The sequence below is a fragment of the Spea bombifrons genome, chromosome 8 (genome assembly GCF_027358695.1).
Source record: "Spea bombifrons isolate aSpeBom1 chromosome 8, aSpeBom1.2.pri, whole genome shotgun sequence".
In the NCBI taxonomy this organism is placed as follows: Eukaryota; Metazoa; Chordata; class Amphibia; order Anura; family Pelobatidae; genus Spea; species Spea bombifrons.
Window position 1 is genome coordinate 12892059 of NC_071094.1, and position 14174 is coordinate 12906232.

The window sequence follows — 14174 nt, forward strand, 5'->3', positions numbered from 1 at the left end:
AACAATGGAGTGGATTTTGATACCCTTTGAGAGGAAAAAGTATCCACAAAAATGTTACAAAGGTTGCTGCTCCTATCAGATACAATGTCCTAAACTAGGACCCTGAAATCTAAATGTCAGCAGCAATGGAATGACTGATGATACCCTTTGTGGAGGCACCAATCTCTAACAAACAGTACACAAGTTCATCCTCTAACTAATTAGAACCTCCTTAACTAGACCCCCAAAACTCAAGGATAGCAACGATGAAGTAGATATTGATAGCCTCTGAGAGGCAACCTTCTCCACCAAAAATAGTATGCCAGTTGCTGCTCCTATCAGGTACAACATTCTGAGCTTGGACTCTCAAATTAAACCGTAAGCATAAATGGAAGGACTCATGTCATGCTCCAGAAAATGGTACACAAGTAAGTGTTCTAGTCATTTACCAGCTCTTTAGCTAGAAACCCTTAATCTTAACATCAGCAACAACTGAATGAAACTTGATGGCCTTTGAAAGGCAACAGTATTCTCAAAAATGGTACAGAAGTTGCTGCTCCTATGAGACACACATCTTGAGATTTCTTCTTAATGTCTGAAGCAATGGAATGACTCATGATACCCTTTGTGGAGGCATCAGTCTTTAACATAGGGTACACAAGTTAATGCTCTAATTAATTAAAACCCACTAGCTAGTTGACTAAATCTCAAGGATAGCAACAATGGAGTGGATTTTGATACCCTTTGAGAGGAAAAAGTATCCACAAAAATGTTACAAAGGTTGCTGCTCCTATCAGATACAATGTCCTAAACTAGGACCCTGAAATCTAAATGTCAGCAGCAATGGAACACAAGTTAATGCTCTAATTAATTAAAACCCACTGGCTAGTTGTCTAAATCTCAAGGATAGCAACAATGGAGTGGATTTTGATACCCTTTGAGAGGAAAAAGTATCCACAAAAATGTTACAAAGGTTGCTGCTCCTATCAGATACAATGTCCTAAACTAGGACCCTGAAATCTAAATGTCAGCAGCAATGGAACACAAGTTAATGCTCTAATTAATTAAAACCCACTGGCTAGTTGTCTAAATCTCAAGGATAGCAACAATGGAGTGGATTTTGATACCCTTTGAGAGGAAAAAGTATCCACAAAAATGTTACAAAGGTTGCTGCTCCTATCAGATACAATGTCCTAAACTAGGACCCTGAAATCTAAATGTCAGCAGCAATGGAATGACTGATGATACCCTTTGTGGAGGCACCAATCTCTAACAAACAGTACACAAGTTCATCCTCTAACTAATTAGAACCTCCTTAACTAGACCCCCAAAACTCAAGGATAGCAACGATGAAGTAGATATTGATAGCCTCTGAGAGGCAACCTTCTCCACCAAAAATAGTATGCCAGTTGCTGCTCCTATCAGGTACAACATTCTGAGCTTGGACTCTCAAATTAAACCGTAAGCATAAATGGAAGGACTCATGTCATGCTCCAGAAAATGGTACACAAGTAAGTGTTCTAGTCATTTACCAGCTCTTTAGCTAGAAACCCTTAATCTTAACATCAGCAACAACTGAATGAAACTTGATGGCCTTTGAAAGGCAACAGTATTCTCAAAAATGGTACAGTAGTTGCTGCTCCTATGAGACACACATCTTGAGATTTCTTCTTAATGTCTGAAGCAATGGAATGACTCATGATACCCTTTGTGGAGGCATCAGTCTTTAACATAGGGTACACAAGTTAATGCTCTAATTAATTAAAACCCACTAGCTAGTTGACTAAATCTCAAGGATAGCAACAATGGAGTGGATTTTGATACCCTTTGAGAGGAAAAAGTATCCACAAAAATGTTACAAAGGTTGCTGCTCCTATCAGATACAATGTCCTAAACTAGGACCCTGAAATCTAAATGTCAGCAGCAATGGAACACAAGTTAATGCTCTAATTAATTAAAACCCACTAGCTAGTTGTCTAAATCTCAAGGATAGCAACAATGGAGTGGATTTTGATACCCTTTGAGAGGAAAAAGTATCCACAAAAATGTTACAAAGGTTGCTGCTCCTATCAGATACAATGTCCTAAACTAGGACCCTGAAATCTAAATGTCAGCAGCAATGGAATGACTGATGATACCCTTTTTGGAGGCACCAATCTCTAACAAACAGTACACAAGTTCATGCTCTAACTAATTAGAACCTCCTTAACTAGACCCCCAAAACTCAAGGATAGCAACGATGGAGTAGATATTGATAGCCTCTGAGAGGCAACCTTCTCCACCAAAAATAGTATGCCAGTTGCTGCTCCTATCAGGTACAACATTCTGAGCTTGGACTCTCAAATTAAAACGTAAGCATAAATGGAAGGACTCATGTCATGCTCCAAAAAATGGTACACAAGTAAGTGTTCTAGTCATTTACCAGCTCTTTAGCTAGAAACCCTTAATCTTAACGTCAGCAACAACTGAATGAAACTTGATGGCCTTTGAAAGGCAACAGTATTCTAAAAAATGGTACAGTAGTTGCTGCTCCTATGAGACACACATCTTGAGATTTCTTCTTAATGTCTGAAGCAATGGAATGACTCATGATACCCTTTGTGGAGGCATCAGTCTTTAACATAGGGTACACAAGTTAATGCTCTAATTAATTAAAACCCACTAGCTAGTTGACTAAATCTCAAGGATAGCAACAATGGAGTGGATTTTGATACCCTTTGAGAGGAAAAAGTATCCACAAAAATGTTACAAAGGTTGCTGCTCCTATCAGATACAATGTCCTAAACTAGGACCCTGAAATCTAAATGTCAGCAGCAATGGAACACAAGTTAATGCTCTAATTAATTAAAACCCACTAGCTAGTTGTCTAAATCTCAAGGATAGCAACAATGGAGTGGATTTTGATACCCTTTGAGAGGAAAAAGTATCCACAAAAATGTTACAAAGGTTGCTGCTCCTATCAGATACAATGTCCTAAACTAGGACCCTGAAATCTAAATGTCAGCAGCAATGGAATGACTGATGATACCCTTTTTGGAGGCACCAATCTCTAACAAACAGTACACAAGTTCATGCTCTAACTAATTAGAACCTCCTTAACTAGACCCCCAAAACTCAAGGATAGCAACGATGGAGTAGATATTGATAGCCTCTGAGAGGCAACCTTCTCCACCAAAAATAGTATGCCAGTTGCTGCTCCTATCAGGTACAACATTCTGAGCTTGGACTCTCAAATTAAAACGTAAGCATAAATGGAAGGACTCATGTCATGCTCCAAAAAATGGTACACAAGTAAGTGTTCTAGTCATTTACCAGCTCTTTAGAAACCCTTAATCTTAACGTCAGCAACAACTGAATGAAACTTGATGCCCTTTGAAAGGCAACAGTATTCTCAAAAACGGTACATTAGTTGCTGCTCCTATGAGACACACATCTTGAGATTGCTTCTTAATGTCTGAAGCAATGGAATGACTCATGATACCCTTTGTGTAGGCATCAGTCTTTAATAGAGGGTACACAAGTTAATTCTCTAATTAAAACCCATTAGCTAGTTGTCTAAATCTCAAGGATAGCAACAATGGAGTGGATTTTGATACCCTTTGAGAGGAAAAAGTATCCACAAAAATGTTACAAAGGTTGCTGCTCCTATCAGATACAATGTCCTAAACTAGGACCCTGAAATCTAAATGTCAGCAGCAATGGAACACAAGTTAATGCTCTACTTAATTAAAACCCACTAGCTAGTTGTCTAAATCTCAAGGATAGCAACAATGGAGTGGATTTTGATACCCTTTGAGAGGAAAAAGTATCCACAAAAATGTTACAAAGGTTGCTGCTCCTATCAGATACAATGTCCTAAACTAGGACCCTGAAATCTAAATGTCAGCAGCAATGGAACACAAGTTAATGCTCTACTTAATTAAAACCCACTAGCTAGTTGTCTAAATCTCAAGGATAGCAACAATGGAGTGGATTTTGATACCCTTTGAAAGGAAAAAGTATCCACAAAAATGTTACAAAGGTTGCTGCTCCTATCAGATACAATGTCCTAAACTAGGACCCTGAAATCTAAATGTCAGCAGCAATGGAATGACTGATGATACCCTTTGTGGAGGCACCAATCTCTAACAAACAGTACACAACTTCATACTCTAAGTAATTAGAACCTCCTTAACTAGACCCCCAAAACTCAAGGATAGCAACGATGGAGTAGATATTGATAGCCTCTGAGAGGCAACCTTCTCCACCAAAAATAGTATGCCAGTTGCTGCTTGTATCAGGTACAACATTCTGAGCTTGGACTCTCAAATTAAAACGTAAGCATAAATGGAAGGACTCATGTCATGCTCCAAAAAATGGTACACAAGTAAGTGTTTAGTCATTTACCAGCTCTTTAGCTAGAAACCCTTAATCTTAACATCAGCAACAAGTGAATGAAACTTGATGCCCTTTGAAAGGCAACAGTATTCTCAAAAATGGTACATTAGTTGCTGCTCCTATGAGACACACATCTTTAGATTGCTTCTTAATGTCAGAAGCAATGGAATGACTCATGATACCCTTTGTGGAGGCATCAGTCTTTAACATAGGGTACACAAGTTAATGCTCTAATTAAAACCCACTAGCTGGTTGTCTAAATCTCAAGGATAGCAACAATGGAGTGGATTTTGATACCCTTTGAGAGGAAAAAGTATCCACAAAAATGTTACAAAGGTTGCTGCTCCTATCAGATACAATGTCCTAAACTAGGACCCTGAAATCTAAATGTCAGCAGCAATGGAAGACAAGTTAATGCTCTAATTAATTAAAACCCACTATCTAGTTGTCTAAATCTCAAGGATAGCAACAATGGAGTGGATTTTGATACCCTTTGAGAGGAAAAAGTATCCACAAAAATGTTACAAAGATTGCTGCTCCTATCAGATAAGATGTCTTAAACTAGGACCCTGAAATCTAAATGTCAGCAGCAATGGAACACAAGTTAATGCTCTACTTAATTAAAACCCACTAATTAGTTGTCTAAATCTCAAGGATAGCAACAATGGAGTGGATTTTGATACCCTTTGAGAGGAAAAAGTATCCACAAAAATGTTACAAAGGTTGCTGCTCCTATCAGATACAATGTCCTAAACTAGGACCCTGAAATCTAAATGTCAGCAGCAATGGAACAAGAGTTAATGCTCTACTTAATTAAAACCCACTAGCTAGTTGTCTAAATCTCAAGGATAGCAACAATGGAGTGGATTTTGATACCCTTTGAGAGGAAAAAGTATCCACAAAAATGTTACAAAGGTTGCTGCTCCTATCAGATACAATGTCCTAAACTAGGACCCTGAAATCTAAATGTCAGCAGCAATGGAATGACTGATGATACCCTTTGTGGAGGCACCAATCTCTAACAAACAGTACACAAGTTCATCCTCTAACTAATTAGAACCTCCTTAACTAGACCCCCAAAACTCAAGGATAGCAACGATGAAGTAGATATTGATAGCCTCTGAGAGGCAACCTTCTCCACCAAAAATAGTATGCCAGTTGCTGCTCCTATCAAGTACAACATTCTGAGCTTGGACTCTCAAATTAAAACGTAAGCATAAATGGAAGGACTCATGTCATGCTCCAAAAAATGGTACACAAGTAAGTGTTCTAGTCATTTACCAGCTCTTTAGCTAGAAACCCTTAATCTTAACATCAGCAACAACTCAATGAAACTTGATGCCCTTTGAAAGGCAACAGTATTCTCAAAAATGGTACAGTAGTTGCTGCTCCTATGAGACACACATCTTGAGATTGCTTCTTAATGTCTGAAGCAATGGAATGACTCATGATACCCTTTGTGGAGGCATCAGTCTTTAACATAGGGTACACAAGTTAATGCTCTAATTAATTAAAACCCACTAGCTAGTTGACTAAATCTCAAGGATGGCAACAATGGAGTGGATTTTGATACCCTTTGAGAGGAAAAAGTATCCACAAAAATGTTACAAAGGTTGCTGCTCCTATCAGATACAATGTCCTAAACTAGGACCCTGAAATCTAAATGTCAGCAGCAATGGAACACAAGTTAATGCTCTACTTAATTAAAACCCACTAGCTAGTTGTCTAAATCTCAAGGATAGCAACAATGGAGTGGATTTTGATACCCTTTGAGAGGAAAAAGTATCCACAAAAATGTTACAAAGGTTGCTGCTCCTATCAGATACAATGTCCTAAACTAGGACCCTGAAATCTAAATGTCAGCAGCAATGGAATGACTGATGATACCCTTTGTGGAGGCACCAATCTCTAACAAACAGTACACAAATTCATCCTCTAACTAATTAGAACCTCCTTAACTAGACCCCCAAAACTCAAGGATAGCAACGATGAAGTAGATATTGATAGCCTCTGAGAGGCAACCTTCTCCACCAAAAATAGTATGCCTGTTGCTGCTCCTATCAGGTACAACATTCTGAGCTTGGACTCTCAAATTAAAACGTAAGCATAAATGGAAGGACTCATGTCATGCTCCAGAAAATGGTACACAAGTAAGTGTTCTAGTCATTTACCAGCTCTTTAGCTAGAAACCCTTAATCTTAACATCAGCAACAAGTGAATGAAACTTGATGCCCTTTGAAAGGCAACAGTATTCTCAAAAATGGTACATTAATTGCTGCTCCTATGAGACACACATCTTGAGATTGCTTCTTAATGTCTGAAGCAATGGAATGACTCATGATACACTTTGTGTAGGCATCAGTCTATAACAGAGGGTACACAAGTTAATTATCTAATTCAAACCCACTAGCTAGTTGTCTAAATCTCAAGGATAGCAACAATGGAGTGGATTTTGATACCCTTTGAGAGGAAAAAGTATCCACAAAAATGTTACAAAGGTTGCTGCTCCTATCAGATACAATGTCCTAAACTAGGACCCTGAAATCTAAATGTCAGCAGCAATGGAATGACTGATGATACCCTTTGTGGAGGCACCAATCTCTAACAAACAGTACACAAATTCATCCTCTAACTAATTAGAACCTCCTTAACTAGACCCCCAAAACTCAAGGATTGCAACGATGAAGTAGATATTGATAGCCTCTGAGAGGCAACCTTCTCCACCAAAAATAGTATGCCAGTTGCTGCTCCTATCAGGTACAACATTCTGAGCTTGGACTCTCAAATTAAAACGTAAGCATAAATGGAAGGACTCATGTCATGCTCCAAAAAATGGTACACAAGTAAGTGTTCTAGTCATTTACCAGCTCTTTAGCTAGAAACCCTTAATCTTAACGTCAGCAACAACTGAATGAAACTTGATGCCCTTTGAAAGGCAACAGTATTCTCAAAAATGGTACATTAGTTGCTGCTCCTATGAGACACAAATCTTGAGATTGCTTCTTAATGTCTGAAGCAATGGAATGACTCATGATACCCTTTGTGTAGGCATCAGTCTATAACAGAGGGTACACAAGTTAATTATCTAATTCAAACCCACTAGCTAGTTGTCTAAATCTCAAGGATAGCAACAATGGAGTGGATTTTGATACCCTTTGAGAGGAAAAAGTATCCACAAAAATGTTACAAAGGTTGCTGCTCCTATCAGATACAATGTCCTAAACTAGGACCCTGAAATCTAAATGTCAGCAGCAATGGAATGACTGATGATACCCTTTGTGGAGGCACCAATCTCTAACAAACAGTACACATGTTCATCCTCTAACTAATTAGAACCTCCTTAACTAGATCCCCAAAACTCAAGGATAGCAATGATGAAGTAGATATTGATAGCCTCTGAGAGGCAACCTTCTCCCCCAAAAATAGTATGCCAGTTGCTGCTCCTATCAGGTACAACATTCTGAGCTTGGACTCTCAAATTAAAACGTAAGCATAAATGGAAGTACTCATGTTATGCTCCAAAAAATGGTACACAAGTAAGTGTTCTAGTCATTTACCAGCTCTTTAGCTAGAAACCCTTAATCTTAACGTCAGCAACAACTGAATGAAACTTGATGCCCTTTGAAAGGCAACAGTATTCTCAAAAATGGTACATTAGTTGCTGCTCCTATGAGACACACATCTTGAGATTGCTTCTTAATGTCTGAAGCAATGGAATGACTCATGATACCCTATGTGTAGGCATCTGTCTTTAATAGAGGGTACACAAGTTAATTCTCTAATTAAAACCCACTAGCTAGTTGTCTAAATCTCAAGGATAGCAACAATGGAGTGGATTTTGATACCCTTTGAGAGGAAAAAGTATCCACAAAAATGTTACAAAGGTTGCTGCTCCTATCAGATACAATGTCCTAAACTAGGACCCTGAAATCTAAATGTCAGCAGCAATGGAACACAAGTTAATGCTCTAATTAATTAAAACCCACTGGCTAGTTGTCTAAATCTCAAGGATAGCAACAATGGAGTGGATTTTGATACCCTTTGAGAGGAAAAAGTATCCACAAAAATGTTACAAAGGTTGCTGCTCCTATCAGATACAATGTCCTAAACTAGGACCCTGAAATCTAAATGTCAGCAGCAATGGAACACAAGTTAATGCTCTAATTAATTAAAACCCACTGGCTAGTTGTCTAAATCTCAAGGATAGCAACAATGGAGTGGATTTTGATACCCTTTGAGAGGAAAAAGTATCCACAAAAATGTTACAAAGGTTGCTGCTCCTATCAGATACAATGTCCTAAACTAGGACCCTGAAATCTAAATGTCAGCAGCAATGGAACACAAGTTAATGCTCTAATTAATTAAAACCCACTGGCTAGTTGTCTAAATCTCAAGGATAGCAACAATGGAGTGGATTTTGATACCCTTTGAGAGGAAAAAGTATCCACAAAAATGTTACAAAGGTTGCTGCTCCTATCAGATACAATGTCCTAAACTAGGACCCTGAAATCTAAATGTCAGCAGCAATGGAATGACTGATGATACCCTTTGTGGAGGCACCAATCTCTAACAAACAGTACACAAGTTCATCCTCTAACTAATTAGAACCTCCTTAACTAGACCCCCAAAACTCAAGGATAGCAACGATGAAGTAGATATTGATAGCCTCTGAGAGGCAACCTTCTCCACCAAAAATAGTATGCCAGTTGCTGCTCCTATCAGGTACAACATTCTGAGCTTGGACTCTCAAATTAAACCGTAAGCATAAATGGAAGGACTCATGTCATGCTCCAGAAAATGGTACACAAGTAAGTGTTCTAGTCATTTACCAGCTCTTTAGCTAGAAACCCTTAATCTTAACATCAGCAACAACTGAATGAAACTTGATGGCCTTTGAAAGGCAACAGTATTCTCAAAAATGGTACAGAAGTTGCTGCTCCTATGAGACACACATCTTGAGATTTCTTCTTAATGTCTGAAGCAATGGAATGACTCATGATACCCTTTGTGGAGGCATCAGTCTTTAACATAGGGTACACAAGTTAATGCTCTAATTAATTAAAACCCACTAGCTAGTTGACTAAATCTCAAGGATAGCAACAATGGAGTGGATTTTGATACCCTTTGAGAGGAAAAAGTATCCACAAAAATGTTACAAAGGTTGCTGCTCCTATCAGATACAATGTCCTAAACTAGGACCCTGAAATCTAAATGTCAGCAGCAATGGAACACAAGTTAATGCTCTAATTAATTAAAACCCACTGGCTAGTTGTCTAAATCTCAAGGATAGCAACAATGGAGTGGATTTTGATACCCTTTGAGAGGAAAAAGTATCCACAAAAATGTTACAAAGGTTGCTGCTCCTATCAGATACAATGTCCTAAACTAGGACCCTGAAATCTAAATGTCAGCAGCAATGGAACACAAGTTAATGCTCTAATTAATTAAAACCCACTGGCTAGTTGTCTAAATCTCAAGGATAGCAACAATGGAGTGGATTTTGATACCCTTTGAGAGGAAAAAGTATCCACAAAAATGTTACAAAGGTTGCTGCTCCTATCAGATACAATGTCCTAAACTAGGACCCTGAAATCTAAATGTCAGCAGCAATGGAATGACTGATGATACCCTTTGTGGAGGCACCAATCTCTAACAAACAGTACACAAGTTCATCCTCTAACTAATTAGAACCTCCTTAACTAGACCCCCAAAACTCAAGGATAGCAACGATGAAGTAGATATTGATAGCCTCTGAGAGGCAACCTTCTCCACCAAAAATAGTATGCCAGTTGCTGCTCCTATCAGGTACAACATTCTGAGCTTGGACTCTCAAATTAAACCGTAAGCATAAATGGAAGGACTCATGTCATGCTCCAGAAAATGGTACACAAGTAAGTGTTCTAGTCATTTACCAGCTCTTTAGCTAGAAACCCTTAATCTTAACATCAGCAACAACTGAATGAAACTTGATGGCCTTTGAAAGGCAACAGTATTCTCAAAAATGGTACAGTAGTTGCTGCTCCTATGAGACACACATCTTGAGATTTCTTCTTAATGTCTGAAGCAATGGAATGACTCATGATACCCTTTGTGGAGGCATCAGTCTTTAACATAGGGTACACAAGTTAATGCTCTAATTAATTAAAACCCACTAGCTAGTTGACTAAATCTCAAGGATAGCAACAATGGAGTGGATTTTGATACCCTTTGAGAGGAAAAAGTATCCACAAAAATGTTACAAAGGTTGCTGCTCCTATCAGATACAATGTCCTAAACTAGGACCCTGAAATCTAAATGTCAGCAGCAATGGAACACAAGTTAATGCTCTAATTAATTAAAACCCACTAGCTAGTTGTCTAAATCTCAAGGATAGCAACAATGGAGTGGATTTTGATACCCTTTGAGAGGAAAAAGTATCCACAAAAATGTTACAAAGGTTGCTGCTCCTATCAGATACAATGTCCTAAACTAGGACCCTGAAATCTAAATGTCAGCAGCAATGGAATGACTGATGATACCCTTTTTGGAGGCACCAATCTCTAACAAACAGTACACAAGTTCATGCTCTAACTAATTAGAACCTCCTTAACTAGACCCCCAAAACTCAAGGATAGCAACGATGGAGTAGATATTGATAGCCTCTGAGAGGCAACCTTCTCCACCAAAAATAGTATGCCAGTTGCTGCTCCTATCAGGTACAACATTCTGAGCTTGGACTCTCAAATTAAAACGTAAGCATAAATGGAAGGACTCATGTCATGCTCCAAAAAATGGTACACAAGTAAGTGTTCTAGTCATTTACCAGCTCTTTAGCTAGAAACCCTTAATCTTAACGTCAGCAACAACTGAATGAAACTTGATGGCCTTTGAAAGGCAACAGTATTCTAAAAAATGGTACAGTAGTTGCTGCTCCTATGAGACACACATCTTGAGATTTCTTCTTAATGTCTGAAGCAATGGAATGACTCATGATACCCTTTGTGGAGGCATCAGTCTTTAACATAGGGTACACAAGTTAATGCTCTAATTAATTAAAACCCACTAGCTAGTTGACTAAATCTCAAGGATAGCAACAATGGAGTGGATTTTGATACCCTTTGAGAGGAAAAAGTATCCACAAAAATGTTACAAAGGTTGCTGCTCCTATCAGATACAATGTCCTAAACTAGGACCCTGAAATCTAAATGTCAGCAGCAATGGAACACAAGTTAATGCTCTAATTAATTAAAACCCACTAGCTAGTTGTCTAAATCTCAAGGATAGCAACAATGGAGTGGATTTTGATACCCTTTGAGAGGAAAAAGTATCCACAAAAATGTTACAAAGGTTGCTGCTCCTATCAGATACAATGTCCTAAACTAGGACCCTGAAATCTAAATGTCAGCAGCAATGGAATGACTGATGATACCCTTTTTGGAGGCACCAATCTCTAACAAACAGTACACAAGTTCATGCTCTAACTAATTAGAACCTCCTTAACTAGACCCCCAAAACTCAAGGATAGCAACGATGGAGTAGATATTGATAGCCTCTGAGAGGCAACCTTCTCCACCAAAAATAGTATGCCAGTTGCTGCTCCTATCAGGTACAACATTCTGAGCTTGGACTCTCAAATTAAAACGTAAGCATAAATGGAAGGACTCATGTCATGCTCCAAAAAATGGTACACAAGTAAGTGTTCTAGTCATTTACCAGCTCTTTAGAAACCCTTAATCTTAACGTCAGCAACAACTGAATGAAACTTGATGCCCTTTGAAAGGCAACAGTATTCTCAAAAACGGTACATTAGTTGCTGCTCCTATGAGACACACATCTTGAGATTGCTTCTTAATGTCTGAAGCAATGGAATGACTCATGATACCCTTTGTGTAGGCATCAGTCTTTAATAGAGGGTACACAAGTTAATTCTCTAATTAAAACCCATTAGCTAGTTGTCTAAATCTCAAGGATAGCAACAATGGAGTGGATTTTGATACCCTTTGAGAGGAAAAAGTATCCACAAAAATGTTACAAAGGTTGCTGCTCCTATCAGATACAATGTCCTAAACTAGGACCCTGAAATCTAAATGTCAGCAGCAATGGAACACAAGTTAATGCTCTACTTAATTAAAACCCACTAGCTAGTTGTCTAAATCTCAAGGATAGCAACAATGGAGTGGATTTTGATACCCTTTGAGAGGAAAAAGTATCCACAAAAATGTTACAAAGGTTGCTGCTCCTATCAGATACAATGTCCTAAACTAGGACCCTGAAATCTAAATGTCAGCAGCAATGGAACACAAGTTAATGCTCTACTTAATTAAAACCCACTAGCTAGTTGTCTAAATCTCAAGGATAGCAACAATGGAGTGGATTTTGATACCCTTTGAAAGGAAAAAGTATCCACAAAAATGTTACAAAGGTTGCTGCTCCTATCAGATACAATGTCCTAAACTAGGACCCTGAAATCTAAATGTCAGCAGCAATGGAATGACTGATGATACCCTTTGTGGAGGCACCAATCTCTAACAAACAGTACACAACTTCATACTCTAAGTAATTAGAACCTCCTTAACTAGACCCCCAAAACTCAAGGATAGCAACGATGGAGTAGATATTGATAGCCTCTGAGAGGCAACCTTCTCCACCAAAAATAGTATGCCAGTTGCTGCTTGTATCAGGTACAACATTCTGAGCTTGGACTCTCAAATTAAAACGTAAGCATAAATGGAAGGACTCATGTCATGCTCCAAAAAATGGTACACAAGTAAGTGTTTAGTCATTTACCAGCTCTTTAGCTAGAAACCCTTAATCTTAACATCAGCAACAAGTGAATGAAACTTGATGCCCTTTGAAAGGCAACAGTATTCTCAAAAATGGTACATTAGTTGCTGCTCCTATGAGACACACATCTTTAGATTGCTTCTTAATGTCAGAAGCAATGGAATGACTCATGATACCCTTTGTGGAGGCATCAGTCTTTAACATAGGGTACACAAGTTAATGCTCTAATTAAAACCCACTAGCTGGTTGTCTAAATCTCAAGGATAGCAACAATGGAGTGGATTTTGATACCCTTTGAGAGGAAAAAGTATCCACAAAAATGTTACAAAGGTTGCTGCTCCTATCAGATACAATGTCCTAAACTAGGACCCTGAAATCTAAATGTCAGCAGCAATGGAAGACAAGTTAATGCTCTAATTAATTAAAACCCACTATCTAGTTGTCTAAATCTCAAGGATAGCAACAATGGAGTGGATTTTGATACCCTTTGAGAGGAAAAAGTATCCACAAAAATGTTACAAAGATTGCTGCTCCTATCAGATAAGATGTCTTAAACTAGGACCCTGAAATCTAAATGTCAGCAGCAATGGAACACAAGTTAATGCTCTACTTAATTAAAACCCACTAATTAGTTGTCTAAATCTCAAGGATAGCAACAATGGAGTGGATTTTGATACCCTTTGAGAGGAAAAAGTATCCACAAAAATGTTACAAAGGTTGCTGCTCCTATCAGATACAATGTCCTAAACTAGGACCCTGAAATCTAAATGTCAGCAGCAATGGAACAAGAGTTAATGCTCTACTTAATTAAAACCCACTAGCTAGTTGTCTAAATCTCAAGGATAGCAACAATGGAGTGGATTTTGATACCCTTTGAGAGGAAAAAGTATCCACAAAAATGTTACAAAGGTTGCTGCTCCTATCAGATACAATGTCCTAAACTAGGACCCTGAAATCTAAATGTCAGCAGCAATGGAATGACTGATGATACCCTTTGTGGAGGCACCAATCTCTAACAAACAGTACACAAGTTCATCCTCTAACTAATTAGAACC